General features: G+C 38.1%; 1 protein-coding gene across 3 annotated transcripts in view; it reads right to left on the reverse strand.

Annotated features, from left to right (window-relative positions):
* Positions 1-17,175, reverse strand: part of LOC107548189 (rho GTPase-activating protein 32-like) — a 122,707-nt gene extending 105,532 nt beyond the window's left edge. For all 3 annotated transcript variants that reach the window (XM_016228790.1, XM_016228789.1, XM_016228788.1), the window contains exon 1: positions 16,666-17,175. The gene's annotated coding sequence lies outside the window, so the exon portion shown is untranslated. The remainder of the gene's footprint in view (positions 1-16,665) is intronic.
* Positions 17,176-18,994: the final 1,819 nt, after the last annotated feature.

The following is an 18,994-nucleotide window of genomic DNA, read 5'->3' on the forward strand; positions in this document are numbered from 1 at the left end:
TATATACACATACATACATACACACACACACACACACACACACACTGTAGGGCTGTGCGATTAATCGAAATCGAATCGAAATCGCGAATTGAGACGTTGTGATTTGCTAATCGAAAAGCCTGCAATGTGGACGCGATATTACTCTGTTCCAGAGCATATGCATGACTGCCAGCCTTGAGTTGCAGTCTTACTTGCCCTGGGCAAGAGTGAGCACACCTCCGTTCTCCCCAATCAGCACTGCTCTAGTGTAAACGCCCACCATTTCAAAAAAAAAAACCCCGGGAAAAAAACAGGCACTCACGCAGCCTGTCTCGTAATGCTCATTTATACTCGCACACGGCTCCGCACTGCAAGTCTTCACGAGCGCATCTGGCAGTATGGATGAGGCTTGACGCTCGCGCACAACCTGACGACTCGCACCTGGCTCCGCGTTTAAAACTAATGTAAATTCAGTCTAACTGCTTGCGAATTTCACTTGGATGAAATGAAACATTCAGCACATTTTCCACTTGTTCTTAAAATCCCAAATACTTAAAATGAATAAATCAGTCTATCAGTCTAATTGACTTTTAAGAAATAATTTATAAAAAAAATAAACAAATATTTTCTGTGAAATTCAGTAATTAAGTTAATTCTGTAAAAGTAGTTATAACATTATAATCTTGCCTGCTGAAAAAATAATAATAATAGAACCCCTCCCAAAACACAATAACAAATTTAATGGATTTCAGGGTTATAATGGGAACTAATGTAACGATTCTATTGGTGGGATGTAATCTGGCAGATGGCAACCAAAAGAACAACAGTAATTCCTATTGGAATAATGCCCAAAACGAAAAGGAATTTTGTAATGGTTTAATGGAAACTATAAGAATTTCTGTGATGGTTTCTATTGTTTTTTTCAGCAGGGTAATGATACCCATACTGTGCTGCACATTATTGACAATATTGAGCTGAAGCTTGACTTTGCAAATTTAAAATCGCAAATCAAATCACAATGTGTAAAAAAAAAAAGCGCAATTTGATATTTTCCCCCAAATCGCACAGCCCGAATATACTATATATAAAATTTCACTATTTCAAGTTTAAAATGACAAAACTGCATTTATTAGCCAATTTCATTCTACAATACGAGCAAGCCAGTAAATCTTTTCCCATAAGAAGAGTCACTGCTTAACAAAAGCACAATGTGACTGTTTGATTGACAGGTTGTTTGACACATGGCTGAGGAAAGCCTGTGCCTCAGTAAGACAGCACAAGATATTGCACTGAAATCAGAGGATGAATCTAAGATAAAAGGGAAACGCAGGATGGTGGATGGTGACAGCACAGGTCGTTTTCTTACAACAGAACTGGCTATTATGCACACTAGAACCTGAGCACAGTCGACCCTGGAGACCTTGCAAACATCACATTCCTTGTTCAAAGCACGGTTTTGAAAGTAGACAGCAGGATGTCCTACTGAGGGAAGTCTGAACCACTGATAATTCGCTAACTGGCAATGGGCTCCTAACATTGGAAGAGTCAAATATAGGAAAGAAAATTAAAAAAAAGAATCCTAACCAGGAGTGATGTGACAAAACAACAAGTGTGAAAACCTTGTGAAGACTTACAGAAAATGTTTGACCTCTGTCATTGCCAACAAAGTGTATATAACAAAGTATTGAGATGAAATTTTGTTATTGACCAAATACTTGTTTTCCACCATAATTTGCAAATAAATTCTTTAAAAATCCTACAATGTGATTTTCTGGATTTTTTTTTCTCATTTTGTTTTTCATAGTTGAGGTATACCTATGATGAAAATTACAGGCCTCTCTCATCTTTTTAAGTGGGAGAACTTGCACAATTGGTGGCTGACTAAATACTTTTTTGCCCCACTGTACTATATAAATTAGATTTTTGTCCCAACAATAAAAAGCAACAGGACATGTCAAAGACGTATCTATTTCTGCAATGTTGCTATAGTTAGCCCCGCCCACCATGAATCTTATTGGTCCAAAATCCTACTCCACATAACTATACATTTAACATAAAATATATTGTGATCGGGTGAGAGTGGCACATCAAACTGCAGTTTCACACAGTGATGTTGTAATGGAATTTGGCCCAATTATTTTTTTCAAATTATGACTATGACTCCGTATACTGCCAGTCTTTGAAAACAGAAACAATTTTATCTGAAACCAACTCTGAAACAATCAGCCTGTGCTATCATTATCCGATATGAAAAGCTTAACCATTCCAACTCACTGATTATGACTTCCCTTCCCCCATCATTTGAGTATGTTGATTCCTGAATAAAATTACATTTGTTGCACTAAGATTTATGTTATTAATATTCCATCTCTATATTTACATAAGGCCCTGCTTTGTTTGCTGTTACAAGCAAACACTTCCAAAAGCATATTCTCATCTAGCATCAATAAATAAAGCCACAAGCCAAAATTGCTGTTGTGAAAAGGCTCCACGGGATCCAGAAACAAGCAATACAGATCCTTTGTAATCTCTCTGAAATACAACACATTTATCTCCAGAAGCTGGAAAAGATAGTAGGTTTTAAAGCATCTGTGAGAGTGAACAAGCTGGCTCATTTCACTGGCTTGTTCCACGAGTCACAAAGTCAATGCTCCTGACAAAATACCAGTGCTTTCCATTCTACTCTTTTGACCAGCAACATTTTCTTCCCCTGTTTGAGTCTTCAAGTCTTTGCTTGACCTTTAGTTGGCAGAGATTTCTTGAAAAAGGAAAAGATAAAACTGCCTTAGAGATACAGTTCAAACATTCGGCAGATAAAGCAGGAATAACCTGACATTAAATTTACAGCAGACAGTATCTCTATGAAAGCTGTTGATTATAAATGTCTGATGAGCCAGTTTTTGACAGGAATGAACAGGAAGTCTTCTCTTTACAGTGTCAGTTTAAGTCCCAGGTTATTATTTGTATCCAGAGCTATGCAGATCAAACTGACATGCCCACAGAGTCCAGGTGCGAGTCATGTCCAAGGACAGGTCATTGCTCATTAATTCAGCGCTGCATCTGAGAGCTGACAAATCCCAGCATCTATACCTCCAAAAATAACTTTGCTTTGCAGATGGTTTGTCAAAATCACTATAGATAAAAAGCCCGACAAAGATACGCTTGCAACAGCAAGCAGAGCTAAAATGTGTTTTCAAGTTGACCGTGCAGCATGATAGAGATCAGAGCATCACTCGGCAGAAGTCTCACAACACTTAGCCTACAAGAGACTTTTCCCTGACCTCCTCAGCGAGCAAAAAAAAACACCACGAGATGGCCTTGAGATAGGCCTACTGTTAAACAAACAAGCAGCTTTCTATCTCCAATGTACAACAAAATATGGGAAACACATTTCACGGCCTTTGCAGTTTCACAAAAGAAAAAAACTACTTGGTGTGGGTGAGCATTCAAGTGAAGTTTGAGTAAGGCGTGGGACAAGGGAAAAAAAAAAAAAAAAACAAACAAACAGGACACTACAAACCCCATCAATAAAGCTCTTGAGGAATGTTTGGAGGTCCTGCATCTATCAGGAACAGAATGAAATCAGTCTGATGCTCCTCACTCACCCCGGGCAGCTGGCTGGCAACAGCCACGATCACTCAGTGCCAGTGTCAAGTGCCAGCAGCTGATCAAAGAACATCTTTGTTCTGTGGCAGTCTGTGGCATTAGGAAGCACTCAAGAAGGAAAGTAAACTTTACTAGAGTGTACTTCAAGAGCAAAGAAAAGAGACCGCAAACAGCAAAAATAAATCTGTATTAAGACAGTAGATTGGTTTTGCTTTCATAATATAGCAGAGTATGGCTGTGTTCCAAACCCTAGTGAGCTCCCTTGCTGTCCTGCTGCCTACACTAGCAGCCTCCGAACTTAGTGACAAAATTGGAACTCTACATAGGCAGTAGAGTTAGAAGTAAAAAAAAAAAAAAAAGACAAATTACTCTAAGCATACAAATACTGCATTTTTCTTTGATTTTTCTGATTCATTTTTCTCCACCATCTTTGATAAGTTAAAGGGGTCATATGATGCGATTTCAATTTTTCCTTTCTCTTTGGAGTGTTACAAGCTCTTGGTGCATAAAGAAGATCTGTAAAGTTGCAAAGACTAAAGTCTCAAATCCAAAAAGAGATATTCTTTATAAAAGTTAAGACTTGTCCACACCCTCCTAAGACGCCTCGTTTAAACACGCCCCCACATCTACGTCACTGTGTGGGATGATTTGCGTAACGCCGCCCAAATGTTCACGCAAAGAAAGGCGGCGTAACTTTTATTCTCGCTGTAGTATACGATATTCGCTTCGTCATGTCTGGAGCTGATCCGTGCTGGTCGCTGAGGAAATACATCAACTTCGCGCTGTCAAATCGCCGGATCGACTTTCACCATGGACGAAGCGGAGTCCAGCCCGGCATCGTCACATGTGGTTCCCGCAAGCCTCCTTCATCGAATCCGCCGGACACCGCTCACTCAAGCCGCTGTGTATTTCGTTGTGAAAGCGAAACTACTTTGTTTGGCCTTCCAAAAGAGGACAATGTTTCTATAAAGTGGGGCAGTTCCAAATTTGCAAGGACAGTCTGGCGCTTCTGACTCACAGCCTGTAAGTACCGTTTTTTATATTTAAATGATTTGCCACTGATGATTCAAACGCGTTTGAGCAGTGTAGAGTAGCGCTTGTTTGTCAGTTCTCCGATCACAAATGCAGTTTTGTTTACGCGGTGCAATACGCAATGCAAAGCGTAAAAACACCGTATTATAATCAGTAATTATGTCTCCACTGGATGCAACAAATGCCTCGTTAGTAATGGGTTTTATTGGTTTTGTCTTGTCGCGCCGGGACACATGGAAACACAAAATGGTAAGGGGCGTAACATTTCCGTCACACGCTTGAGGTATTCAGCCAGTCACAACACACTGGATAGCTGGCCAATCAGAGCACACCTCGCTTTTCAGAATGATGAGCTTTGTAAAAATCGACACGTTTCAGAAAGGCGGGGCATAGAGGAGAACCAATAATGTACATTATGTGGAAAATAATGTGTTTTTTGAACCTTAAACATTTCATTCATTACACCAAATAATGTTCTTCTTAGCAGCATCATATGACCCCTTTAAGCTCAGCACAGTGTATTCTATGATGTTACATGCATGCAACCTTCAAATTTGGCCAGAACAAGTTATCCTGGAACATTACTGTCATAATTACAAATACACAATATATGGTTTCAATATATCAGTGCGGCAGTTTATAAAGTTGCTTAAAAAAGTCAAAGGAAGAATTCTACCGTGGAATACCTGACACTTTAAACCAGAGTGGACCAACGGGATTTAACTGATGGCTGTTATGCCTGAATGCGCATATGAATAATTAATACATTCAGTCTTTAATGATTAATTTATGAGTCTCAAGCCATAGTATCACAGGTCTATGCCCTCAGGAAGCAGTTCACTGGCGTGTAACAAAGCCGATGGTTTTTGTTTCTATGACATTTATTTTGAAATTCAATCCAACAGTCTTGGGAAAAATTACAAGGGCTAATCAGCTTGATTAGAAAGAAAATGCACAACTTACCTGACGAAGAACTTACAAGACTAATTTTGTTAAATAATGTTTCAGAGTGAACCAAGAAATATTTATAAGGAATGAAGGTATTTCTAAAAGGGTGTTTAGATCAAGGACAAAAAGGGCTTTATGACAAATTTCTGTCCAACAAAAAAATACAAGAGCAATCTTCTCTGTCAGACTGATAGATCTTGCAGTTTTAAAAGGGCTCAAGTCAGACGTGACCCAGAATATCCTGCATATGACAAAAACACCTCTGGCAGTCGGAACTCAAACTAAATTAGGAATAAAGTGTGGAAAAGGCCATTCGACAAAGCAAGCCAGAACATTTCACCTTTAATGAAGCAGCTCCTAACAGAGATAGCAGATAACATCAGTGTTGGTCTAGGAGGTTCTTCGTTGTCTTCCAATCCTAAATTGCTCCGCGTGTCCCAATTCTGTCAGGCGTGGTTTCACTCAAGATTTACAAGGGTTTGGAAAAATCCTAGATCACAGCAAATGCTCTTTACCACATCATTCTAACTTAAAGTATCACATTTTAATTTAAAGCTGCAGTTAAGTTTTGCCTCTGTCACCATCTCTGTTTGAAAACCTGCAATTGCAGTTATTTTGTTGCAATTGCCCCCAATTGTAAGTCGCTTTGGATAAAAGTCGGCAAAAATTACTAAATGTAAATGTAAATGTATTTGCGCAATTATCTTCCTTGCGTGGGTTGTTCACCGGCACGGCTCCAGCGCGGATGAATCTAATGTTTTGAGGTGAATGTGTGGCTGTCAAGTCACCACAAGGCATGGGGCGATTACCGGTTTCAAAGTATACCGCGATTTGAAAATTTCACTGTTTCAAAACCGCTAATATTTTCCGTTATACCGTTCCTGCGGTATGCGCTGTTTTTCATGTCTCCCCAAAGACTGAAAGTGTAGGAATCCCTCAGGTTGAGTGCAGTGTAGAGAGTAACACGACCCTCCTCCTCCTGTTGGTGCGAGCGAGCGGTCAGTCACGTGTTTACTGTGTAGGATGGTCGAACTTAAGGAGCTTCCCCTGGAACTCATGCGATCGGCAACCGGCCGTTTTTGTCTTATTGCAAGTAAATCGTCTCTGTTCTGGACTTGCACAAACTGCGTTGCAATGCAATCGTTTTCCAAAATGTCATTTATGTGAAAATATGCAGTCTGTAAATGCCTGTTAACACAGACCAGAGACGCTGAAGACGGACGCACAGAAAAAAATACTGTAGCAGGCAGATCACTCGCGCAGTGCTACTTTGTTTACAGCGGTAACCAAGGAAACGCCGTATGTGGTGTTCCAGAAGCGCCTCCAGCGGTAGCCCCTGGGATCGCTTGATCGGTCAGCGCCAGACCACGAATTTAACCACCCAGCTATCAACGCGGGGGTGGTCTCATTCGAAAGCGGGTCTCTAGTAGGCTTGCCGTGATAGACGGTGTTGACGGTTATACCGGTGTTAAGCCGCAACACCGGTTACGTCACTTGCCCACCGCATCACCGACCCCCACCGTCGTTTTGATTTTTTATAGTAATAAAAATCATTTAGTTCAGTAAAAGAACTGACACTATAATTAAAAACTGAACGCGGCTGCTCAAAGCAGCATGCCGAACGACAGTCGCATCACAGATCAGATCAGATTTATCCAGTGAGGAGAGTGAGTCGAGCTGACTGACAAGAAGAGAGAGGTGAGACAGACAAGACGATCGCGGATGATTTAGTTCTCAAACTGGGGTACGCGTACCCCTGGGGGTACGTGAGGTGACGGAGGTGGTACACGAACAAAATTCTGAGTTTTGGCATTCATTTAATTCTACCCCAACTTAAAGTAACATTAAAACCGAACATTTATTTCTGACAAGCAAAATGGTGCTTCTAATGTAAAAACAGGAAAATAGGAGTGACGTAAACGGTCAAATAGATGATATCCAATCAGCTTACCTCATCTTTTGCGGTCAAAACTGATGGCATCCACACAAGCAGCGTGCATGTGATAGGATACTCGCTATATACTGCTGTTCAATAAGTAGATCTTCACTTAATAGCATGAAGAGCAAATATTGGCACGCACTGTACATTGAGATCGATTTAAACTCTCTTCAGACACACATACCCTGTGTTATTATTTTCATGTTTAAAATGCGAGCAAGAATGCAAATTTCCTTCCCTGAATATCCAAACGATGGCAAATGTGACAAATTTTTTTACAACCATTCAATGAAAAAGGTAATATTAAGTGAACATTTTACATTTTAAATGTAGCCTACATTTTAAACAGAATATTGTCATGTTTGTTCTATTTTGCAACGAAATAATAGTTCCAATGAAATCCGTATCATCTGGTGTGCGTCTCCAAGCATTATACAGCAGTGTTTCGTTAGTGAACGAATCTGCGGCTTTGAACGATTTGGAGAGTCCGTGATTAATAACCCATTCACAACTACAGCATTTTGCTTCGTTAATGAATGAATGAATGAATGGATGACGTGACGCCTGGCTCAGTAAGACAGCTATACTTGCCTCCACCTATTGGCGGTTTTATTTTTAATCTACAAGCATCACTTCTATTTGCCATATTTTGTTGCTTTATTCTATTAATAATACACTAATAGAAATGTTAAGAATATGGCATAAAACATGACATACAATTAATAAGGATAGAAAATATTTGCCTCTATAAAAGGTAAAAAATACACCTGTAAATCAATTTAAGGGGGCAAATAATGTCCTTTAATAGAAAAGGTGTGACTGCTGTATAAGTGGATGAGAGGGGGTACGCAGAAGAATGTTAAATTCCCCAGGGGGTACACCGCTGTAAAAAGTTTGAGAACCACTGCCCTACAGCATAGTGTATTTTTATTTGTTATGTTAATGAAAGTTCTATGTTTTATATATACGTTAAAGTGAGTTTGACGTTGTATTTTGTTGTTGCATTCAAGCAATTGACGCTGAACTGCCGCCAATTCAAAAGTGAAAGTAAAATGCGCACGGCGCTTTTAAGCTATTAAAAGCGAGTAAAAGAGGGAAAATTCAAACAAACTAAAAACAAACAATTGCTTTACTCCGAATTGCCACTATTTGAAAGTGAAAGTAAAATGGGCACCCCGCTTTTACAAGCTATTTGAAAGCGAGGAAAAGATGGAACGCACCGCCCCCGCGGTGATACCGGTATTACCGGTGTTGTCACACATCGATTAAACGGTGGGAAAATTTTCCTCACCGTCACAACCCTAGCCTCTAGACGTACACACGATTCGCATTCGAGAAGGTTCCTCGAGCTGAAGGATCCCCCGAATTTGGTGCGGATTCGCCACGCTGTTACGGAGATATGGCCGTTCAAAGTTTCAATGGTTAAGTTTTAAAGCGTTTCATCCAGGCGCCAGTAGTAAACAATAGAGCTCGCTCTGCTGGACAAACTAAGTAATTACACCATTTCAAGCATTTTATCTGCGTTATATGTTCTGTAAAAAAAATTTCATATTGGCGGCATTATCGCTGGCATCGATATATCGGCGACAGGCTCATATCGACCGATAATATCGGCAAAACGATATATTGGTTGGGCTCTAATCCTTTATACATACATGCACAACACAGAAGTTACACCTCTGACTGCTTTGAGTAAGTTAGCAATTACCAGTGCAATAGTAAATACAATAAACTCAAATGTCTAGGTTGCCTAATAAATTACTAGGCTTATCAAACACTGCTCAAAGAATAGGCCTAGCACATCTTAAACATTGTGTATACACATCACTTAAGCCCAGGACAATGAGTATGCCTTCAGTGAAGCTAGTCTGTTTTCAATTTTAACATTTATATATTTCAGCCCTAAGCTAAATCTACAAGTTAGCTGTCATCAGCCCATTCATGACCCGTCAAACAGCTTAACATCTACAGCATGACCTTGTTTGACCCTATCTTCACATCCCAATCCAATTAAAGGTGCAAGAGATTATCTGAAGCAGCACATACGGTTTGAATTGAAGCCTCCCTGTTCAAAGTACTCAGAAATCCTTTAGAAATGACCAGCGATTTGCCAAAGGATGAGAAACAAAATTTCTATATTTATTCCCAATGTTATTAGTCTCAACGTTTATCGGCCATCCTCATATAGGGAAGTCAGAAAGAAAATCCTTCAAGAAGGTACTGGAACTATATTTTGGCTAACTGCTTGTTGCTTGAATCAAGTCTGACAAAAGTCAGCATGTTGCACGCTCTTAATTCTACCAACACTAATGCTCAAAAATTAACATCGACATGCCAGGCACAAAATACTGAACAGACAAAAAACATGTATGCATGCAGCATCCATTTGCATTTCAGTCAAATTAGAGTTAACAGGAAGAATGAGCTGTCAGAACTTAGACTGAAGATTCTCCACAGATGAGTCATCCCTCAAATTGCTCTTTCCCACAGCTGGAGCATCAAGCCGTACGCTTGCTGTGCTTTGGAAGGTTGCTCTGAATACGACAATCACAGAGGCAATTTATATCAAGAGTGATTTCAGGAGCTGATCATGGCACAAGATTGTTTGAATAAATTAAAAAAGTTGCTTTCAACAGCAACAGGTCTAGTGACGTGACAGAACGTAGAGTCTTCTGCAAACAGTCTCTGTGGCTTCTGTATTCTACAAGAACCAATGAAATCAAAATATATCAAAGTAAACAAAAGCCAAGCACAATTTTAGCACAAACACTGTACTTTAATGTACTTTTAAAAAGCAGCTACATATTCTCCAGTTCCCAGGATGTTTTGAGTCACAAATACTAAGAATTGAAATTATATAAAAACCCATGCTGAACTAAAATCCCCCAAATGCTTTCTTAACTAGTAAAACACAGCTGTCTAAACCAATAATTTCTAATTAAATTATATTGCTCAAAAGGGTTTGTAAGATCCCAACAAGCACTGCTACATGAATACATTATGCTGTAACTGCTACTGGGTTGTTTTCCTGTTTGTTGTTTTGTCAAATTGTTATTTATTTGTTGTGTTATGATGTTAAGAGCTCATCTTTCTACAATTGATGACTGTCACCATTTTTACGGTTTGTGTGTCAAGTGTTGAGGTTTATGTAAAACATTTTAAAACTATCCCAGATATTTTTGCTTTGTAAAGTGACTGTGACTTCAAAACCAAAAGTATCATAGTTGACTTCACTTATCGTTTTATAAAACTATAACACCATGTTTATGGTTACCAAAATGATAAATCAGTTTATTATCTGCAGAATAAACTGCATTTGCCTTGATTCATTTATTGGCTGAATGAAGCACTTTGCGTTTAGTTGAATTTTGAACAAATTCAAACTTATTACAAGTAGTTTTATTGATGAATTGAGAGAACCAAAAAAACTGAATGCATCAGGTTGCATTTTACAGTGTGTAGATACACTCAAAGAGAACTGTATTAAACTCTGCGAATGTTCCCAAGGTATCAGAGTTTTGTGCACGAGAGCTCCTCGGCACACCATGTTGCCAATTGAATACCGAATGAGAACTTCTTTTGTCAAGGCTTCCTCATTATCCCCCATTGTAGGAATTCCCTGGCTGTTCTCCAACAACCTCTCTCAATGTGGGAATTGTTTATACGCAAAGAATCCATAAGGAATTCCAAAGCATCTCTAGTGAAGACCAATGGAGATGCTTTTCATGCTCAGCACACACTCGGTCGCTCAGCTAGAGTGTGAAGGTCAGGGGACGAACCGATGTATGAGATTCCAGCAATTAATGGACATGCAGCCTGGAATGACAAAGCCTTCATTCCCGCACAATGCGTCCTTAGCCCTCGGAGCTGGGGGTTAGAGTTCAGCCAAGGCTTTGTGTGTGGCAGCACTGATTGTACACAGACAATGAACCCTTTGATCGAATTGCAAACTTTTCAGTCGCTGAGAGGATGAGTTGAAGTATGGTTTCATTTGCCAAATATGCAAGGTTATGTAAGCAGTAAGAACACTTTGGAACTTTTAGGAAGATACAGAATGCTGCTTTGTTTTTCCAATTAATTGCATAATATTAATGGGTTTATTGTACTTTGGAAAATACATATAAACTACTGTTCACAAGTTTGAGGTTGGTAAGATTTTTTTTTATGTTTTCCAAAAATGTCTCTTATACTCTCCAAGGTTGCATTTGTTTGATCAAAAACACAGTAAAACTATTTTCTATTGTATTATATTTTAAAATATTATTTATATGGCAAAAATATCATTTGATTTTTTCTTTAGAAATATCCCGATTCACGATTTTAAATCACGATTCTTTGTCATGTTGGTATTTTGAGCCAAACTAATTTCCCTATTATAAAGACAAAGCCTTTCAACGTAACAAAATATATAAACAGAATGGTGGATATTTAGGCCAAAGTGGGCGAAGATAAAAAAATCTGTGTCATTACTTTAACTGTTATTAAAAAATGAGAACAAAGATATGCATTACAAATATACATAATATACAAATAAAACAAACTGTTTTCAGGTGCAATAGCTGTATTGCAGGAGCATTAAAGAAATGCAACTATTACATTTTTCAGTCAAGAGTAGTAGATTAATAATAAAAATAATTCACCCAAAAATATGGTATTTTTATACCATCATTTACTCACTCAAACTGTTTTAAACTAGGGCTGTGTATTGGCAAGAATCTGGCGATACGATGCGTATCACGATACAGGGGTTGCGATACGATATGTTGCGATACTGTAAGCAAGGCGGCATATTGGGATATTTCTTATTTTAGGAATAGGATATATTTATTATATTACATTACACTCCATTACATTATAGATCGAACAAGCCCTTTAGTCCTGAGAATCCAGACTCACTTCTTTGCAAAGGTTTGTAAAGGCAAAACATGACGAGTAGCACACAGCCGTCACATCAGTCAGCCAAGGCTTGCACTTACACAAGCGTTTTGAGCTAAGCATCCACAACTATTAATGAAACTGCTCTGCAAAGTGCTTAGAATGCTTCTCCCACCACCATGACATGGACAAAGTGTTTTAAAAGCTAAACATAAACAGGTAAACACTAACAGCATGTTTAACTTGCTGACACAACGTATCTTTAGGGAGAAGAGAAGGATATAATGATAAGGTTGAGTACAGTACACATTTCCCCATAGTTAAAGGTGAGTTAGTTCTTTGCACAGCACATTGCTCGACGTCTTTTCCTCATGTTTTCTCAATGCCAGACTGATTTATCTGTTTAGTTAAGCTGCAATGCGTCAGCCTAATTCAAACATCCTTCAGCTCTGAGGTTCTCCTATACCCTCTCAAATAAGAAGCCCAATTACAGCACTCATATTCCCGGTCAAGCTTACTCTATCTTCAGATACACTATGCTTCTTCAAGTCCCTGTCAGAAAATTTAACATCTGATCGTGACCGAGCAGAGAGCCCAGGACAATTCAAGCAGAACTAACTGGTTAGTTGTTACACAGCGAACAATATTTTTTTAGCACAAAAAGGTCTGGTGTCTGGAACATATATAACAGTCTTCACTACACAATCCAAATGTATTAGCCAAACTTCCACAACTATGTCAGAATACCCTAAATGGAATTTAAGTCTTACAGAAGTGGGCTAACTTTGCATTAACCTTGCTCTCTAAGACAACATGCCCATTCGACTGAAAATATCAATGAATTCCTATCTAAAAGAAACTACTGTTTGTTCCAGAGAGGTGGATCACATTAGTAAAGCCACCGAGAGGAAGGTTTGTATAATATCTACCTCCCCACAATGGCTGTCTGAACAGCACTGCCTTATGTCATACTGTTTTGCATGTGTTTGCATAGACTCACAAAGCAAACGCTGTTCTCATCCAGAGATTCAAGGCTCAAACTCACATTATCAGCCACTAATGTATGTGAAGAGAGAGAAAAATATGAAGAGAAACAGACGCATTGATATTTCAATGCGAAGATTTAAATTCTTTCCTCATTTCGCAGAGCAGTGTGATGACCTCAAGGCATTCACCAAGTACACATGAAAAATTGCAAACCCCTCCACATAAGGAAAACAGATGGCTGCTGGAGAGAATCGAATGCTAATATTACAACACACCCCGTATCATTCTGATGTGGCTGACACTGTAACACAAATTAAGCTTAGTCTACTGAGAGAGATTCATTTCCATTTAAAATGGTCTGAGGATATTACAGAAAACCTAAACTTGCTGCCTTTTATTCCGAACATTCATTTTAGCTCATGACAAGCATTTATGAACGGCTGAATGTTAATCAAATGGGATCCTCTTCTTCAATCAAAAGACTAAATGACATCTGCAAATATTAAAAAAGAAAGGAGGGAACAACAAACTTCTAATAGCACACTTCCCATCTTCTACAGTGATGCATTGCTCCTAATACATAAACATCTAACAGGAAGACTAATCACATGTCTGGATGGAGACGTTCCAGACCTTTCCATTTCTCCAACAAGAGTAATACATGCAGCAAATTTTGTTATGACCTTACAAATTTGTATTCATGCAGGGAGTGTCTTCACTAGTTATGTAGGTCAGATATCAATATCTTATCCCACACTGCATGTCTGAGTTAAAGAATAGATGAACTAATGAAATCAGACTTTGATCTCATGCCTTTTGGGAAAGAAATGCTTCAACAGTGCATTACAAAAATGAATCCAATATGAGAGCTTTTCTATGAAGTGGTTGCTTTGGTCCCGATGGGTTTACACAATAATAATTCAGTCCAATCACATCCAGCCAATGTGCAACATATGTGTACAAGCACATGGGCTGTTATTATTTCAGATGCTTGCACCGTATCTTAACGTCATTTCAGTGTTAAAAATGAATGTGTTATTGCTTGTTATCAAAGTTGTAGTGCATATATGACAATGACTATGTTTACATCGGTAATCTAATTATTTACCTTATTCTAAATAAGACAATATTATGATTACATGAGTTGCTTTAAGAATATTCCTTTCATGTTCCCGTTTTACATGTTATAGTACATCGATCGATTAATGGCACACGTCATTAAGTCCCCAAGTGACACCATCCGACGTCCCCTCCAGAATTTCACGTATAAACATAGTTAATCTTCGTTATGGTGCCATATATGGTTTTGGGTGTTTCATTTTTAATTTTACGAAAGCTTCAAGTGCAGTTAATTATTTGTCATGTTATATGTGCAAACAGATGTTGTTGAAGCCATGTTCTTTTGTTTGCCGTCAAACGGTTGACCACTGCCGTGTGTGTATCCTGTCGCAAAATGGGGCGAAAAGTCCTACACGACGGTAATAGTGTGATTAAGGTGTGTACATGTCTAAACTGCACTTTAATAATGCGACTAAAACAAGAAAACTCCACATGTCTTAATTCGATTTCTGTTTACTTCAAATATGACTTAATCCGGATGAAGGTAATCAAAAATCTCTGTTTACATGGTAGATTCTTAATCAGAGTATTGTCTTAATCGTGCTAAAATCTGAATATCGTTGTCCATGTAAACATACTCAATGTTCTCCAAATACTTTCTGTTAAGAGTAGCATGGAATTTGCATACTAGCTGATGCAGGAAACTGGAAAGATGAGAGGAAATATGAGCAGCATACAAGCACTGTGCCAATCAATAACAGCTCATTACTTAAGCAGCTATTCAAATCTTCATGACAAAACATGGGGCAAAAATTACAGTGGAAGTCAAGGGGAACTGAAACTGTTCAGTTTTTCTTCAAAATATATTTTGTGTGTGTGTGTGTGTGTGTGTTCAGCACAAAAATGAAAGTCGTACATGTTTTGAACAACATGAGGGTGAGTAAATGATGTTTTATTTATAAATCAGTTTTTATTTCTGGGTTGACTATCCCTTTAAGAGTATCAGACCAGACTGGATTTGGCTGCCCTTAGTAAGGCTGCAGAAAAATAAAATGAATGAAAGCTGTATCACAACACAGGCTAGAGCCCAAGCTATACATATCGCTGTAATGTTATCACCAAAATCAATATTTTGAGCAGCACCAAGAGCACAGAGCTGCTTTAATATGCCTCCAGCTGACTCTACAGACTTAAGTCAAGTCTGGGGATCTTTGAGAGACTGAAATACAATTTAGGATTCACATCATTATTTTTCTAAAGCAAAGTGGCCAAGAGGAGAGCATTTTTCACTGTCTAGCACATGTATAACAATCAGAGTTCCGTTTAAAATATTGATTTGTGAGTGCAAACCCCTTCAGCGCAAACGGGAAAGCCAGATCTGAATGTAAGGGCACACGTATTCTCATTTGCATAGACCAAAGGTTTTTAAACTGGGGTCTGGATAAATAAAAAATAAAATAAATACAGCACTATAAAAATACAGAGCTATGAGTTGAAAACGAATATAATAACGTAACATTCAAAACTAAAAACATTTTCTAGATATTAATTTAGATATTTTTTTTTACAAAGATATTAGGTTTTTATCAAATAAACTATATAGCTGCCTTTTAAATTTTAGGATGTGGGTCCCTGTCATTAGTGATCATATTTGCTGGCATCTAATAGATTTATAATAAACCCATGATCTATATTAGACCAAAGAAACACGTACACGTACAAAGTACACGTAAAACCTCAATTGTATATGTTGTCGTTTTTAATCTGCACCCTTGAAGCAAAAAAATATATCAACCTCAACTGCCATTATCATTATGAAACATGATTTATGAAAGGCAATTCGTTTATTGACTCGGTTTCTTTGTATATCTCATCTTACCGGGTGATTTAACGATAGCATCTATCGAAGGTCTAACGTTAAGTTACTAAGTTTAAGCACCCTTAAAAGTAGGCTACAGAATAAACAGCCCATCTCCCAGAGACCGTGAATATTACAACCTAATCGATTCCTACAACCAATGCACACCAGTATATTGACACTTAATATGGCAAACTCCAGATAAAACCACCCTGTAAACATGAGCTATTTAATGTCCAGCTATTTAGTGGAGTTTATTATAGGAGAGCACGCGGGCACACACACGCATATTCTAGTCGCTCCACTTTCCCCGCTCGTGCAGGCGTTTCACTAGCAAGTTATGAATAAATATAACGGTAACCAGCTAGGTTTATGTACTTACCGGTAGTAGAATACTGTAAATAATCGAGGAAATGGATATTGGGGTGTCAGTGTGGCTCAGCACCGCTCTCTGCAGTGATCCTCCACGAAGACCGCAGCGAGCCAGCTGAGAAACCCGGTGCCAGAGAGCCGCATCGTGAAATTAAGAGATTTAAGCGAAAACGAGCAAAAAGTCCATACGAAACAGGATTGTGCTGCAGAGAACTGCACTTCAGAGAGATGGAATTATGAAGGTTCATTAAAAATCTTCAAGTGGGGAAGGGGTTTGTCGAGCTAGCTTTGCTGCTAGCTACAACCAAACCAGCTGTTCGCGCGGCGTTCCTGACTGAACTTTACAAAAATATGACTGAAGACTGAACTAGATCCGTCACGTATCTGCCTTCCATTTTAATGTTGGCGAATATATGAAGAGAGGTGTGCTGTCCACGCGTCCCGTCGCCACTTTCCACGGAGACTTTGATTCAACATTCAAACGCCTGCGCGCGCAGTGCTGTCCCGCGCGCGTCACCGTGACCACATGAGTGCGACTGGCGCAGAAGTCCAGGTGATGTTATCAGGGCAGTAGCAGTAATTATTTCCCTTTTTATGAGTATTTCTTGTTAGGGCTCGATGTATGGCGTTTTAAGATCGTGAAATTGTCGTACTGTGCTAATTTTCTTAAAATATTGACACAATCTCAGTCGGGCTCTGACTGTTACAGTAGCCTATTAATTATGCAAGACTTCATATAGCCTACATTGGTCCTGGCTATAGTGCAATATATGCAGTAAGTGTAAATCATGATTTACACTTAGGCCTTAGCACTCTATTATAGCCTATCCACTGGCAGCTGAAAGAAGCAGCTAATTTAACACACAAATCACTGATTCTTGAGTAGCTACTGCGACTAAACAGGCAACCAACCTGAAAGAAATATCAGATACATAAATAATGTGTTAAATATTTATTATAAATGATTATAAATCTATAATTCACTTTAATGAATGAATTAATTGGGTGTACAAATGCTTTAGAACTGATCTTCAGCTCCATCTATTGAACTGTCACCATAATCAGTCACAGAACATACAAAATAATCATATTTGCACATCAGGCTAGGCATACATTTAATGTTGCTGTTCTATTTAACTGGTGTTGTTAATATTACTAACTTAAAATAAGCAAAAATATTTAAAAAATCCCAAGCTATATCTTTATACTCTGACTGATAGCTTATCATCTGTATATTATGTTTTACTTTTGTCTTGTCTATTTTTTGCCGCAGCCTGTGAGATACTCATTGTATACTCATTGTATTCAGGTATGAATAGTGACTTCGTAGTGAAAACTCCTTTCTGACAATGTTGACCAAAAGTAAGAACACAGCTGTGAAACCTTAAGAGGTTTCTATTTAAAATAAACATTGTTCTCCTGTCAGGAGATAATAATATTTCTTAAAAAGATTGCATAATCTTATTTATGTTTTTAAGTTTAATATATTTTAATATATATGAAGTATTGAGTTATGATCTGAGAACAGGTTTCAAGGGTAGTGACCGATAATGTCATAAAAAATAAAGTGGAAAAAAACTCATTTTTGAATTTGTGCGATCACCTCATTAATTTCAGTTATCAATCTTTCACTATTGTCTTTTTGAAAACAAATTTAAAGGTTTAGTTCACCCCAAAAAATGAAAATTCTGTCATTATTTACTCACACTAGTTGTTCCAAACCTGTATGAGTGTTTTTCTTCTGTTGAACACAAAAGACATTTTGAAGAATGTTGGTAAACAAACAGTTGACGGTATTGGCTTCCATAGTATGGAGAAAAAAACACTTATTTTGTGATCAACAAGGTTTAGGACAACTTGGGAGTGAACTATCTGGCTGCAATATAACAAAGAGTGAAAAATTTAAGGGGGTCTGAATACTTTCCGTACCCACTGTATATATATACATATATTACTATTATTGTTGACACTTTTTTAAACACCAAAATGTAACAGGTATAGTATAAAGAAAATTAACAATAATATCCCCCAGTCTTTTACATATATAAGCAAGCTCACACAAGTATACTGTCATTTTCTTGTCTCTTTTATTATATCAAAATACAAAACATTTTTGAAGCAGGAAAAAAAATTACATGGGTCTAGCATCTGAAAATGTCAATGTGCTGTTCCAGTACTGAGTGATGTGAACCGGAGTGTTGAGGGTGAGGTCAGTATCTACTACTGTAGTCTTTTTTTAAATAGTTATTATTATAATTTTTTCTTTATTTATATACTTGGCAGCTCCATGTGAATCTATTCTATCTGAACTATATATGTAAAATCTATAACATTAGTCT

The sequence above is a fragment of the Sinocyclocheilus grahami genome, unplaced genomic scaffold, assembly GCF_001515645.1.
Source record: "Sinocyclocheilus grahami isolate Dianchi unplaced genomic scaffold, SAMN03320097.WGS_v1.1 scaffold344.1, whole genome shotgun sequence".
NCBI classification, from domain to species: Eukaryota; Metazoa; Chordata; class Actinopteri; order Cypriniformes; family Cyprinidae; genus Sinocyclocheilus; species Sinocyclocheilus grahami.